Consider the following 16324-nt stretch of genomic DNA (forward strand, 5'->3'; position numbering starts at 1 on the left):
AAATTCCGCAAAAAAAATCAGGGAGCGAAAACCAGGGTGTTACACTCTCCCAAGCGACTGGCCAAGTTGTTTTGTTTCTCGTCTCCCTCTGTGCGATTTAGAGGTGCAAGGACATCTTTCTACCTTAGATCTAGCACCCTCCTACTCCAGATTTACATTCACAAACGGTGAGGCCTTCATGGAGAAATTTCCTACTCCATGCAAGTAATAGAGATCATGCTTCGTTCCCTTCCCTTTAACTGGCTTGGGCTTTCCCATTCACCCTTTCTTAAGGGGTTTATTGTAATTTTACGGGATTCAGCTCCACCATCTCACTCCCTCATCCATTCTTCACATATCGGGCTTTGTTGCCCTTTATGATACGTTTCTAGGCTGTGAGGCCCATTTCGATCTGTGGAGGAAATTTTTCTGCCTCGTCCCCTGTACCTAAGGAGGGACGATTTTTGAAGTCGCTGGAGTTGAAGTATGGCGTATAGCCGGGATGGGGTACCCTATGGGGAACCCAAAGAAGGATTCCAAAGAGTGGGCCTCCGAATGGGTTTCTATTGAGGACGTCCCTTAGTTGACGCAGCTCGGAGGGGTCTGCCCGAATTCTCGACCACTCCCTTAAAGAAACGGTTCAACCGTCGTCCGAATAGCCCTTCCCAGAAGGATAGTGCCGAAGTGAAACAGTTGGTTACATGGGTGAGATTCTTAGCGCACAGTAAGCTAACTATCATTGACGTGATTGCCACAATCATTTGTCGATGTGTCCAACATTTCAAACAAAGGATGCATCCCTTATGGCGGTATAATGGTTTAAGCGATGCGACCCGCTACAAACAGGAAGGTCTCGTCGGCCAGGCATCAATGGATCTCTTCAAAGGGGAAAAAGAGGAGTTTACCCGCCTGAGTACCAGGGATGGCTACTCGAGTCATAATCCCATCGAATGGGTGAGTCTAGTCCCATTTTTCTAATTCGGATGTTATAATTTGTCTTGGATAATTGAATCCTCGGGTTTATCCAAACAGGACTAGAGGCGCTGGATTGAGATGACCAACTGTCCTCCTTCGCAGTGTGAGAATTACTCCCGTGACGATAAAGCATGATTCCATGATGACTCAGATACGTCGATCATATTTGAGGACGTAGTCTATTTCCAGGAGAGCATTGACAACACTGAGGTCGCCCTTAAGGCCGATCACCCTCGGATGCGCCCTTCCTATACTGGGGGTAAAAAGATGGCCTCTTCCCGAAAAGGGCATTCATGCCCCATAGATTTGGAGATGCTAGCTTCTACTCCCAAGGGCCATCACACCATGCGCCGAACACCGAAAAAACAGCATCGGCCGAACCTACGGAAACAACGGTAGGGCCTCTAAGCACGGAGGAGCCGTATGGACTACCTCGACCGCACCTCCATCCAAGAGGTAATGAATTAAACTCATAATTTGGGTATTGTCTACGGCTGCTTGTGAGTATTCATATTTTTTGCCGAGCTCTGTAGGAACCGTACACATCCATCTTCGTCGAAGACATCGAGAGGGTTCAAGGCGGTGACCCCAAACAAAGGCATTCAACAATAGCAGTAGGTAATGCGGGGGTTCCTGCCGTAGACTAGCTTCCAAAGGATCCCGAGGAAGTACCGGTCACCAATTCTGAAGTTGAAAGCATGATGAATTACCCACGATGGAAGGAGTTACTGCATCACCCTGAATTTTCCGAACACAAGTTTAATGCTTTTAGTTCAGTGGATGCATACCTCGGAGCCGCCTGAGCAGGACTTGAAAGAGTCGTCAACCTCATGTCAACCAGTCTTCACGTAAGTGTTTGATTTTGACAACCAGACACAAATCCTAACCCAGTAGCCCGCGAGCCTTAATTTTCTCGGGACGGCCGAGTTAAGGGTCTAATAAGATTGGTGTGATATTTCTTAAGCCTCGAAGGATCAAAACAAGAAATTGTACGAGGACCTTCACATAAACCGAACATAGCTGGATGCTGCGAAGGACGAAATAGAGGAAGTGAGGAAATTCACTAGGGAAGCATACGGTGAGTAACAACTTTGAATAATACACGGTTGCACCATTTTCTAATGAAAGTTTGCTTTATAGCAGTCGAGTCTATAGGTTAGCTACAAAAAGATTTGGATGCGGCCTGAAAATCACAAAGATATGCTGAATCGCAGCACGAGGTCGGCCGTCGGATATTTTCCCGGAATCTTGATGAAAAGAAAAGACTCCACATAGAAAACCAATGATAGGCCAGAGACACCGAAAGTATAAAAAGTCAACTGGCACACGCGTGTGAACAGAACCAGAGATTGAAAGGTGGCATGTTTGGTAAGTGGAATTCTGAGCTTATAGTTCCATATACATACTATACCAAACTAACAAGCATACCATGTCTCTTGGTAGCTCTCCTAATTGGGCGCCCCGAAGAAGAGGCGAGCTCATTTGGAGGGAACCTTTTAAAGGAACTGTCCATCGTGCATGAGTGAGGTCGAAAGGCGATGAATAGCATGATCAAGGTGCTATGGCCGACCAAGAAGCCTTCGGAAGGGATGGCCGGATTAGAAGATCATTTTAAAGGAGCTCGACATTGGTGTCAGCTAAGGAAACCATCATCATGTCAAGAAGGGGCACAATAGGCATGGGCAATGGTGAAAACAAGATCCACCAAGCTTGACCCAAAGCGTTTGGCTCGAGTTGGGTAGGTAGGCACGGATGGTCAAGTGGTTCCACCGCATTTCGTATATGACCAAGTGATGCTTGCTGCCGGTATCTCACGACAAGACTGTAGCCTATATTCTATAATAGATAATCTTGATCTACATCCATATGTATGATTCTATGTAACCATGTACTTTACATCAAATATTACTCCATTCGTACTGTAAACATTGTCTTAACCGACCATCGGCTTCTACCTCCCCTAACAATGGTGAGGGACTGTTTCGTATGATGTAACCTATAATAACAGGAAAGCATTTCGGAGAACCAGGCAATCCGGCCATATGGTGCTAACAGACATAACGTGATGAGAGAGTTATGTTATATTACTTTTTAGACATAAGAAACATCTTCTAAAGAAAATAGTTCCTCTATGGTTCCTTTTTCTGGTTGCTGTGCTAATCTTAGACTCAATAACCGGATATTTGCAGTATCCGGGTGACGGTTACTTCGGGAAAATAACCCTAGATTTTGGTGATGATCACCTAATTATTTTCACTTCCTTTGTGGCTGAACAATTGTTTTCTTAAAAATGCTAGATTTTCTCTTCAGCCGTCTGAGGTACGTACCTGGGTGACCCGGTTGTAACATCGCAGAGGTGCTTCCTTTAACATCTAGCCAAACAATCAGGAACGTAGAGGGTAAGCACGGGAGCAAGGCAACCGAGCTTGGCCAAATCTTAAGTCAAATTGATGCATATGATGGCTTTAAAAAAATATAGGAAGGATGCATACACGATAAAGGTGAAAATAGATGCGTAAAAATATATTGATCGACTTTATTAAGAAGCCCCTCACGTGTTACCAGATGATACGTCTCCAACATATCTATAATTTTTGATTGTTACATGCTAATATATTATCATTCTAGGATACTTTTTGGGCATTTATATACCAATTTATAATATTTTTGAGCACTAACCTATTGACCCAGTACCCAGTGCCAGCTCCTGTTTTCTGTGTGTTTTTTGCTTTGTAGGTTTACCCTACCAAACGAAATCCAAATGCCACGAAACTTTAATACGATTTTTTCTGAACTATATGAAGACCTACAAGCATCTGAAGTGGACGAGAGGTCGCACGAGAGAGGCACAAGACAAGAGGGCATGACCCAGGGCTTGGTCGCGCCCTGATGGCTCGTGCCCCCCTGGATGCCTCCCGACGTCCCTCTCTGGCCTATAAATTCACAAATATTTCAAAACCCTAAGAGCACTCTCGAAACACTTTTTCTGCCGCTGCAAGTCTCTGTTCCGATGGGAGGCCATCTAAACCTCTGTTCTGACGATCTACTGGAGGGGAGATCAATTATGAAGGGCCTCTACATCAACCTCGCTGCCCTCACCATGATGTGTGAGTAGTTCACCACAGACCTACAGGTCCGTAGGAAATACCAAGATGGAAATCTCTCTCTCTCTCTCTCTCTTATGATCTTGAATACCATTTTCATCGCATATACGCTTTGATCTATCCGATGTAATCAGTATGTATGGTGTGTTTGTTGGGATCTGATGAATTGTGGGTTAATGTTCAGATTATTCATGAAAAGTATTTGAGTCACCTCTGATTATTAAGATTCTTAATTGCATGATCATCATAGCTTCGTAATTCTCTCTAATCTATTGAGATAGTTTGGCCAACTAGATTAATATTTCTTCAGTGGGAGCGTGATACGTCCCAAACGTATCTATAATTTCTTCTTGTTCCATGATCTTTTGGGTGACATTTGTATATGTTTTGCTACACTTTTATACCATTTTACACATATTTGACTAACCTACTAACTCAGTGCACCCGGTGCGAGTTTCTGTCTGCTGATGTCTATTTTACAGGGGCTTTTACCCAATTTTTTGAAGCCCGAAAAAATCCAAAAAAATATATATAAAAAATCAGCGAAACAGAAGCTTCAGGATCACCGAAGGAGGCCCAGAGGGGGGCCAAGGGCCTCCCAGGCGGCCTGATGGCGTGGCCAGGCCCTAGGCCGCGCCAGGAGGTCGCCTGAGTGGGTCCCACCTCCTCCGGTGCCCACCTTTGGCCTATATTTAGTGTTCCATCAGGAAACCCTCGCAGACTTTCTGGAATCGCGAATTTCTCCATCGTTCCGCCGCCGCAGCGCTTCCGAGATCGGGAGCATCAGGAGACCTCTTCCCGGCACCCTGCCGGAGGGAGGTTTGACCTTCGGGAGCTTCTCCACCACCATGGATACTTCCCGGATATGCCGTGAGTAGTTTCCCTTGGACCATGAGTCCATGACCAGTAGCTATGTGATGTCTTCTCTCCAATCTTGTGCTTCAATGGTTAGTCATTGTCAGCTGCCCTACATGATCAAGGCATCTATGTAATTCTCTTGCTTTTGCTATGTTCAGTTTGTTGGGATCCGATGGATTATGAGATTATGTTCAGATTGTTGTGAGTTATATATTTGATTATCCTATTATATTATGTTCCTTAGTGATTCTTGCATGTTCTCCGTTGCTTTTTATTGCTTTAGCCAAGTAGTAGATCGTAACTCCAAGAGGGAGCATTATGCATGATTGTGGGTTCGGGCCACTCGATGTCTAGCTTGAGTGACAGAAGCATGAGACTAGGGGATGACCTTGTTGCCACCAGGGAGAAAACAACGGTGCTTGTGACCACGGTTTCAAGGATTGTTTACCTTACGCATAGTTCATTAATGCAGTTGTCCGTTGCTTTGAGTTTACACTTTGGGTGGGACTTGCAACTTAATACCAGAGAGATGTTCTGGATACATATCTCAAGGTGGATGATTAGTAAGTAGATGTCGATGAATAAATGATCTACTTGTCTTGGTGTATTGCCCATTACTATTGAACCTCTAACTATCAAGGAGCATAATTAGCATTGCGGTGCGATCATAATTTTGTCAATTGCCGAACTCTCATTTGTTTACCCTAGAATAGTTGTTTATCATCTTTTGGGAGAGAGACATCACTAGTGAACATCATGTGACTCCGGTCCATATCACCATCATTGTTTACACCTCCATCATTTACCGCTTTCATTTACTTTTTCGTTACAACCACTATTACCTTCCCGCTTGTGTTTTGATCCTTTGCAAACTACAAGGCCGGAGAGATTGACAACCTCTCTGTACTCGTTGAGAGCAAAGTTATTTGTTTTGTGTGCAGGTCCACGTCTTCTGCTAGCGCCTGGGTGGAAGACACCTACTTGTTGAGCCTAGGAGTCCTCCTGGTTCGATAAACCTTACAGTCTCCGTGTAAGGGAAACTTGATGCGGACTGCATCTCCACCTTCCGCTTGGGGTAACCAATGAGGGCGAGAAGTATATACATCATCTCGTCATCAAGCGAATTTCTGGCGCCGTTGCCGGGGACTCCACTCTTCAAGGTAGGGGAGTTGCACACTATCATTTACCTTTGCTTTTTAGTCTTGTTAGTTTTCTTTCTAGTTTTTTGCTTTAGAGTCCCATACCAAAAACCACAAAAAAATTAGTTACTTTGCTTTCAGTTGTCAAGAATGTTAAGGAATGACGCTTGGAAGGAATCTGAGGTCCTAGATTTCCATCAAAGGAATGGAGAAAATATGAAGGAAGCATGCAATAGAATTTCTGAAGCACACAAAAGAATTATGCCTTGGATACCTATGAAAATTGTGCTTAGAATTTTTTATCATGGTCTCTTTATATGGTGCAAACACTCTCTTGATATTATAGCTAAAGGATATTTCTTAGCGTGTGATGAGGCTAGAGCACTTGATATTATACATGTTCTATCTAATAATCTTGTTTATAATCATGGCTATGACACTATTATAGATAGACTTGCTATTATTGAAGGGAAAATAGATGCTCTAGACTTAAGAGAAAGAGAGAAACCCATGGTTGATAACGAACAAATTTTGAAAATAGACGATGACTCGGAACATTTTGTTAGAATTAGCATCTCTAACCAAGGCTTCCCTTCTTATTGTGATATTGGATCCATGGTTTCTACTATGCTAAAAGTTTTTTATGATTCTCTCTGGTTAGGCATGGAATTTTTTTCATATTATCATGAACATGCTAATGGTGATATTTCTGAAATCCAGGGAAAGGTAAAAGATGTCCAGGTTACATTCTCTAAAAGGAATGCAAAGGTTGATTTCTTCATCATGGAGCCCAATGAAGGGAATATAGTGCTTGGAAGGGACTTCCTCCGAGCCAGGAGAGGCTTCATTGATGTAGGTAAAGGACGCATATGCTTACGTGGGAAAGCGAAAGTTACGTACCCGTTCCCTAGGAAAAACAAGGATGAACTTGTTGAGGATACGTTTGATGGTTTTTACAATTCCGATGTCTTCGGAGAATCTTGATTCTCCTTCTTGCATTATGCCTTGCTCAAAGGCATAAAAGAAAGCGCTTGTTGGGAGGCAACGCAATTTGTTTTTTACTTTCTGTTTTAGTGGTTTTGATGTGTGTTTATTACTGTAGCAACATCATTGTCTATTTATTTTTAAGCTTTGTGCCAAGTTATAGCCTCTTATTGCAAGAAAGATCAGGAATTGCGACATGCTGTCCAGAAACAGATTCTGTCTTCTTGATGGAAAAATTCGCCGAAAATCATCAGATCATCTTTTTGATCTGAATGTTTTTTACAGCATGATCTATATAATTACCTTTCTGGCATCTGTTCTGAGTTTTTTGATTTGAGGTGCAGAAGTGCCCCGAATAAATTATTTACTACCTATTGTTCTGTTTTTCACAGATTCTGCCATGTTTTGTGTTTTCATTGTTTTGCGAATCCTAAGCTTGCTTTTTATTTGCAAAAACCCTTTGGCAATCATGAGAAGCAGTAGATTTTCATGAAAATCTTTATTTCCAGCAGGTATTGAATTATTTAATTAAGGGAACTAACCACTCTAATAAGCTTATGATGAGTTTTTTATGAAGGGAGTTTTCAAGTATTGCGATGGGAGAGATAATGAAAGAAGATAAAGGAGTGTCAAACGCTCAAGCTTGGAGATGCCCGTGTGCATCCCAAGAAATATTCAAGGATACTCAAGCGTCTAAGCTTGGGGATGCCCCCGTGCATCCCCTTCTCTATTAACAATCATCAGGTCGTCCATCTCCATGCTATATTTTTATCACTTCATATGATATGTGCTATGCTTGGAGCATCCCGCTATTTGCTTTTTAGTTTAGTTTTAGTTTTGTTTGCTGGTCATAACAATTCGGAAACTAGCCTACCTTGTTTGGGAGAGACACACACTCCATTCCACTCTAGAACACAACATAGCTTTTCATGCTTATTCTTTTTGTGTGTTCTTCATCTTTTTGTAGCTATTGTCATGCTTAGCTCTTAGTTTTCATGCTTATCTTTTTAAGAGCTTTTATTTAGGTTGATTTTGGAACTCTCTTTAGTTATCATGCTTATCTTGTTTAGAGAGTTGGCTTGTTGCACCGAGTTGTGTGTCTTGCATGAGTAGGTAACTAAGGTTGTTATTTAAGTCTACTAGTAACTTGCAATAGTTTTGAGGTATTGATTTTAGTAATGTTTGAACTATTGGTGCCAAGAGATTGAGACTATCAGTGATAGGTGTCGTATTTTGGGAAATCCGTGTGTTTTTCAAAAACTAAAATTAGTTGAGCACTCTAGCTACTAAATTAAATCGCTATACTCTGGAGGGGTTGGAATATATAGAGTACCCTCACGTTACCATGAGTCGAGGATGCGCAAGGATAACCAAACCCCCAAACATTCCTCCTCGGGGTACTTGTCTCTTTGTGAATTTCCTAACTAGATAGAGAGTTATCGATAATAAGTGTATGAGTTCTTCGGACTAATGTGAGTATTCGATTGTTGGCACTTCGACTATCCATATTTTGCTAGCCTCTTCGGTACCGTGCATTGCCCTTTCTCACATTGAGAGTTGGTGCAAACTCCGCCGGTGCATCCAAACCCATGACATGATACGCTCTGTCATACATAAGCCTCATTATATCTTTCCTCAAAACAGCCACCATACCTACCTACTAAGGCATTTCCATAGCCTTTCCGAGATACATTGCCATTCAACATCCACCATATCATGACTTGATCTTCATGTTATACATGCTTTTGCTTGATCATAGAGTCGCATGCTAGTTGGGCCTTGCCCTCATTACTGCTACATGACGCGTTAGTATCATTGCATATCCTGCTACACTGGCAGAGGCATACATGTGCATACATCATGATAGTTTTCACTTGTCTTTATGTTGAGTACTTCTTATAAAGTGTGATGATTTTTCTTTCTATTCATGTAAAACATAGAGTGTGGCCCTTAAGTGAGGAAAAGATCGCAAAGTGGACAAAACAAAAGATCCCGAAGAGGACAAATGAGAGATAAAAAGAAAGAGCCAAAGTGGCCACAAAAAAAATAAAAAATAAGAGAAAAAGAAAAGAAAAAGAAATAAAAAGAGAGAAGGGGGCAACACCTACTATTCCTTTTGAAAGATCCACACTCGTACTCCATTGTTATATTGGTACTACATAGAGATTATCATTCATGCATAACTATGTGGGGACCCTTACACTGTAGAATTTGGTTTGCATATTCCAATGACGAGCCTCCTCAAATGAGCTCTAGGTCTTCATGAGCAAACAAGTTGGATGCACCCCCACTAGTTCCATTGGAGAGCTTACCTTAGCTCATATGTGCATCAGTTACATGGCAATCCCTATTCCTCACATCATATCTATCATTTGGCTTTCTCTCGCCTATGGTTGTCCTCATTGTTGTGAGCCTTTCACACCTTTTTGTCTTCCTTCCCCATCATTATTCTATTTGCCATCCTAAGTGCCAACATATCTTGCTTACGCTCATCCATTGCATGAGTGCTCAAAATCGAAAGGGAAAGGATCATTTTGACTTGTGCCTAACAAATGGTCCGGGGATGAGTCAAAATAAGATTGTGAAGGAGACTAAGTGTGAGGTTTAGTAGATTGAGTTCTCAATTAAAAAATATTTTATCTCCGAACCCATCTCCCACTTCTCGCACGCAAACACCATTTGGAGACATTCGAGTCACGGACAGCGAGAGCTCTTGCACCTTTATGTTCTTACTTTGCTAAATTCAATACTAGATATAGACTCTTGCTTGTTATAGTCTTGACTTGAATTGCATATCTCACTTGCTTTACTTGGATGTGCTTATATGTGTGTTAGCATGTCACCACATAAAATATCGTGTTATCATTTATCTACTCGAGGACGAGCATAAATTAAGCTTGGGGATGTTGATATGTCCCAAAAGTTTCTATAATTTCTGCTTGTTCCATGATATTTTCGGTGACATTGTTATATGTTTTGCTACACTTTTATACCATTTTACACATATTTGGACTAACCTACTAACTCAGTGAACCTAGTGCCAGTTTCTGTGTGATGATGTATATTTTGCAAGGGCTTTTACCCAATTTTCCGAAGCCCGAAAAAATCCAGAAAAATAAATAAAAAATCAGCGAAACAGAAGCTTCGGGATCACCGAGGGAGGGCGAGAGGGGGGACAGGGGCCTCCCAGGCGCCCTGCTGGCGCGGCCAGGCCTTAGGCCGCACCAGGAGGTCGTTTGGGTGGGTCCCACCTCCTCCGGTGTCCTCCTTTGGCCTATATTTTGTGTTCCCTGAGGAAACCCTCACAGACTTTCTGGAGTCACGAATTTCTCCATCGTCCCGCCGCCGCAGCGCTTCCGAGATCGGGAGCATCAAGAGACCTCTTCCCGGCACCCTGCCAGACGGAGGATTGACCTCCGGGAGCTTCTCCACCACCATGGACGCTTCTCGGATGTGCCGTGAGTAGTTTCCCTTGGACCATGAGTCCATGACCAGTAGCTATGTGATGTATTCTCTCCAATCTTGTGCTTCAATGGTTAGTCCTTGTGAGCTCCCTTACATGATCAAGGCATCTATGTAATTCTCTTTCTTTTGCTATGCTCGGTTTGTTGGGATCCGATGGATTATGAGAGTATGTTCAGATTGTTATGAGTTATATATTTGTAGCGACCCGACTCAAAACGAGTCAAGCCTCTGTGTATCTGTGCCATCCCTGGATCAGTATGCTGGCACACACAGTACATCCATGTATATATCAAAGTGCAATCACATGTAAATAACGTAAAACTGATATATACCTCAAAATCTCAGCGGAAACTGTCAAAGGGAGTGGAGTCCCAATAAACACCAACGGCATGTTGAGTGTAGACCGTAACCCTAAATCGTACTCTTACTCGTCGAAGAAAAATATCTGCAACATAAGACATTGTAGTTGTGTAGGTCAGCATATTGAATATGCCGGCAAGTCACATAAGAGAGAGGTGAAAAAGTAATCATCTATTCTATATGCATATATGGGAGGTGGGGCTGTAAGTTTTTAGCGAAAAGCAAGGTTTTCTCCTACATCAAGAGAGGGCTAAAAGCAAAATGTTACTACATTGTTGGTTGTTAAGGAGATGGTTCCACCAACCAATTCTCGTACCCATGTTGTCAATAATACCCACATCAATATTATTATTTGTGTTCAGAATTTCAGATAACTTCAGTTCCTTTGGCTCAAGTTGTCCATGACCGTGGACACGGCTAATCGATTAGGTTTGAGTACTCTGCAGAGTTTTGCACACGTTCCCCACAAGATTTGATCGCCTCCGTGTATGTCCTCGCACTTCAGGGTGTTTGAAAACCGGATGATCAAAACATGGTCTTTCAACGGGCCCCTCTGAATCCCTCTCGGTACCCATCCAAATCCTACCATTCTTCTACATCTGCTGGCACCGCCTGTCCAGAGTCGCCGCGTTGTCCAACCAAGCCAGAGCCCATAATGAGTTGTGGCTGTGCAGGTAAGCCTTGGGTCTTGAAAATATTCGTCCATCTCTTTGAGCCTGGGTGAAGCTTTCCGCAAGATGTCATGGCACGTCTCCAGCATCCCGGGTCATCCACTGGTTTCTCCAGGGAGCCGATCAACCGTCCTTCACCCAGAGTTGCATTGCATCACGAGGTCTTGAAAAGTCTTGAATTTACCGGTCTTGGTTATTAAATTATTCTCGCATCACTCGTGATAAACTCTCAACCAGAATCCCGTCTACTCAAGCATAGCAATATGAAATTTGTCGTCTCGGGCGAAGTAATGGAGTTGTTGGGTGCCTACCACATGATACTACAATATGTAACCATAATTTCCAAGTACCTACTCAGCATGCAGTTGGGCATAGGATGGTAGAACTACGATGCATAAAACATAGGTGATACATGATCAAATGACTTGCCTGGTGATGTTGACGAGGAAGACTTATCGTTTCTCGAGAAATAACTTGATAGACTATTCGTCACTCTCCGATGAAATATATATAACAAACATATCATTCACATAAGCACTCATACTAGCAATCATTCTAGCAATCAAAACAAAAGAGAGAGCGAATAAGAATCCGAAAGAAACTTCAACTAAAACTTGGAGTATTCTACTACATCAAACACTAAATAGTTTTTTTGTTCTAACTGAAAATAAAACATTAAATAAGAGAGGACTAAGATATAAATTTAACCAAGATAAAATAAAGTATTTTACATAAAACTATTTTGAAAGTATTTTCAAATGGGAGTTGAAACAGTAGAGAAATCAATTGCAAGTTATTAGAGAACTAGAATTGATTTCATGATAACAAATAAAAATAAAAATAAAAATCTGTTGAAAACCTACTGTGAACTAAAATAAACAAAATATAAACTTTCTGAAATATAAAAGAAAATAATTTAAAAACAATTATAGAAAAAGAAATAGCCATAATCCTAAAAGAACTAAAACAGAATCTGTTTTGGTAAAAACCCCAAGTAAACTTATTTAAAAAAAATTGAAACTTAAACTACTGAAAGATATGATCACTAGGAAACAGCAGCAAAAAGAATTAAATTAAAATATATTTTAAACTCCCAGAATAAACAAAACAAGGTCTAATACAAATTGGAATATTTCAAAAAAGGCAAATAATATGTTTTCGGAAACTACAAGAAATTTGTGATCTAATGCAAAAAGAATCACCTAATGCGGAGTTATAGACTAATAGATATGAATTTTCTAAAATTGCAATTTTCTGAAAAAACTGCAATACGGGATTTCGTGAATCTCACCGGAGTTACTCGCCGGAGTTGGAGAAGGCGGCGTGAAGGTTGCTCCGGTGGCCGACCGAGGCGGTGGAGGGGTCCACGCGATGGAGGATGGCTCGGGCCGAAGGTTGGTGGCGTGGGCGGGGCGTGGGGACGACGGGAGGGAGCAGCAAGAGCTTCGGCGAGTTCCTGTTGGAGGCGAACTCTGGCGAGGTGGGGGCTGCATTCCGACGAGGGGAGGGGCTGGGCTACGAGGAAAATGGGGAGAGGAGGTTGAGGGGAGTATTTATAGGGGCTCGGGGTGCTCGGAGAAGGAAGGAGCAAGGAGATCGGGAAGGTGGAGATTCCTCTCACCATGGCTATGGAAGTTTCCTTTGACGTGAGAAGGAGAACGTGAGGAGGAAGATGATCCTGTCGGTCCAGATTTGGAGAGTGTTAATGGACCACCGATCTATTTCCAATTAAAAGATATCTCTTTCCTATTTTCGAAAACCGGAAAGTAAATGATAAAAGGGAAACCAAATAAATTCGGAATATAGAGTTTCTATATACTAAAACTATCAGAAAAATAAAATATAAATGATGGACATTTTTCCACGGCCAAAATAAAAACTTAAAAAAATGTTTTTTTTCTTCAGAAAATCCTTGCAAATATTTTCTCAATTAAATTTTGGTTTTCTTCGATCAAAATATTGCAATAAATGCCCCTGGTTTTGGAGGGTCATGTTCCTCCTCTCTTTTGCTTGCTTGACAAGATATGGTTCCCGACATTCTGTGAGTGAGGAAGAAACAAAATGCAAAGTAAAAATCGAAAGGAATTCCAATGCCACCTTGATTCAAATTCTTTATAGTTGAAGAAGTCATGCTATCTCCTCTCGCTGATTTTGAAAAAATAGATGAATTTGAATTCACGGGAAAAGGGAAAAGTCATTTTATTCCCTCTCATTCAAAAGTTTTTTTAAAGTTTCAAACTTCACTCAAGTTTCAATCACTCAAACAAACAAACAATCAATCTAATAATTATATTAACATTCCAAAATTTGGGATGTTACAATATTTGATTATCGTTTTATATTATAATCCTTAGTGATTCTTGCATGTTCTCCGTTGCTTTTTAGTGCTTTGGCCAAGTAGTAGATCGTAACTCCAAGAGGGAGATTTATGCATGATTGTGGGTTCGGGCCCCTCGATGTCTAGCTTAAGTGACAGAAACATGAGACTAGGGGATGTGCTTGTTGCCACTAGGGAGAAAACAACGTTGCTTGTGACCACGATTTCGAGGATTGTTTACCTTACACATAGTTCGTTAATGCACTTGTCCGTTGCTTTGAGTTTACACTTTGGGTGGGACTCGCAACTTAATACCACAGAGATGTTCTCGGTAGATATCTCAAGGTGGATGATTAGAAAGTAGATGCTGATGAATAAATGGTCTACTTGTCTTGGCGTATTGCCTATTACTATTGAACCTCTAACTATTAAGGAGCATAATTAGCATTGCGGTGCGATCGTAATTCTGTCAATTGCCCAATTGTGATTTGTTTACCCTAGCATATTTGTTTATCGTCTTCTGGGAGAGAGACATCACTAGTGAACATCATGTGACTCCGGTCCATATCACCATCATCGTTTACACCTCCATCATTTACCGCTTTCATTTACTTTTCCGTTGCAATCATTATTACCTTCCTGCTTGTGTTTGGATCCTTTGCAAACTACAAGGCCGGAGAGATTGACAACCTCTCTGTACTCGTTGGGAGCAAAGTTATTTGTTGTGTGAAGGTCCACTTATTCTACTAGCGTCGGGGTGGAAGAAACCTACTTGTTGAGCCTAGGAGCCCTCCTAGTTCGATAAACCATAGAGTCTTCATGTAAGGGAAATTTGCTGCTAACTACATCTCCACCTTCCACTTGGGGTAACCAACGAGGGGCAAGCATTATATACATCATCTCGTCATCAGAGTGGTGCGTTGTAGTAGGTTCAACATGGCGAATTTCTATATCGCAGTGACAGAAGGGGACAATATGCGTCTTTGTGTTGCTGCTACTAAGGATAAAGTGATGGGGTTTATCCATATTAATTGAGTTTACTTTGTCTACATCATGTCATTGTTCTCCAGACATTACTCTGTTTTTACTTAATACATAGAGAGGCAAGCATTGAAGGGCTCTTGAAGTGGAGTAGTAGTAATAGGTGCAGGCATGAGTCGGCCTATTTGCTTATGGACGTGATGCCTGTATACACATGAACATTGCCTTTAAAATCGCATAATTATTAGCTGTTCTATCAATTGCCCAACAATAATTTATTTACCCACCATATGCCTTTGCCATGAGAGGTGCCATTAGGGAACACTACGACCCCCGGGTCTATTCAGTTATATATTTACAAACACTACTATGACCTTGCTGCCATTATTTGTGTTTTATTTTATTTTACAATTTACAATTATGAACAATTATCTACACATCATTTTCTTGCAAATAACGAGATCAAGGGGATTGACAACCCTCTTCCCCGCGTTGGGTGCAAGTTGTTTGTTTCTTTGTGTGCAGTCGCTGAAGACGGTTGAGGATTGATAGTCCTATTGGTTCGATAAACCTTGGTTTCATAAGTGAGGGAAATACTTACCCGCATTGTGCGGCGATAACCCGTTCCTCTTCATGGAAAACCCAATGCAGATCACAGTCTTCACCGGAAAATACATTTAAAGATGTATGCCGAACAAAATTTGAACATAGTTCAGTGTAGCCAAACATATCCTGGGATATGTTAATAAATCCAAAAGAGAAAAAGAAAAGAAAAACTAAAAGAAGAAAGAAAAACTAGTAAAGTTGCCGACATGATTCTAGCCGTAGAAGCGCCAAAGACGAGCTGCGTTCCATGGGTTCAGTTCAGGCGGTTATCTAATGGGTTACGATGGCGATACGCTCCTCCTGCAAGTACTTCATCAATTATGAAGGGGCCCTCCCATTTAAGTGAAATTTTATTTTTCTTCTTCTCGAGGAGGCGTATCACAAGCTCACCCACATTATATGCTTTCACCCGAACTTCCCTGCTCTGGTAGTGCCGAACCTCCTGTTGATAAAAAGGTGGAACGTGCTAGAGGTATATCACACTGTTTTTCTAGGGCTTCTAAGTCATCGCGTTGATCGGTGTGTCATGGATGATATCGGAGGCTAGTACCTTTTTTCCCCGTACACCATAAAAATGGTGTATATCATGTTGATCAGTTCGGGGTGGTGCGCAAACCCTTGTCAATCATATTCCTTCAGAGAACTGAGCAGTCGAGGTTTGATACCGCTCATAATAAGACCGTTGGCCTGTTCAACCTGTCAATTGATTTGTGGGTGATATACGGAGGCAAAATCAAGCTTGATGCGTGATACGTCTCAAACGTATCTATAATTTTTGATGGTTTCATGCTGTTATCTTGTCATCTTTGGATGTGTTATGTACCTTTTATATCTTTTTTGGGACTAACTTATTAATTCAGTGTCAAGTGCCAGTTCCTGTTTTTT

The sequence above is a fragment of the Hordeum vulgare genome, chromosome 4H (genome assembly GCF_904849725.1).
Source record: "Hordeum vulgare subsp. vulgare chromosome 4H, MorexV3_pseudomolecules_assembly, whole genome shotgun sequence".
In the NCBI taxonomy this organism is placed as follows: Eukaryota; Viridiplantae; Streptophyta; class Magnoliopsida; order Poales; family Poaceae; genus Hordeum; species Hordeum vulgare.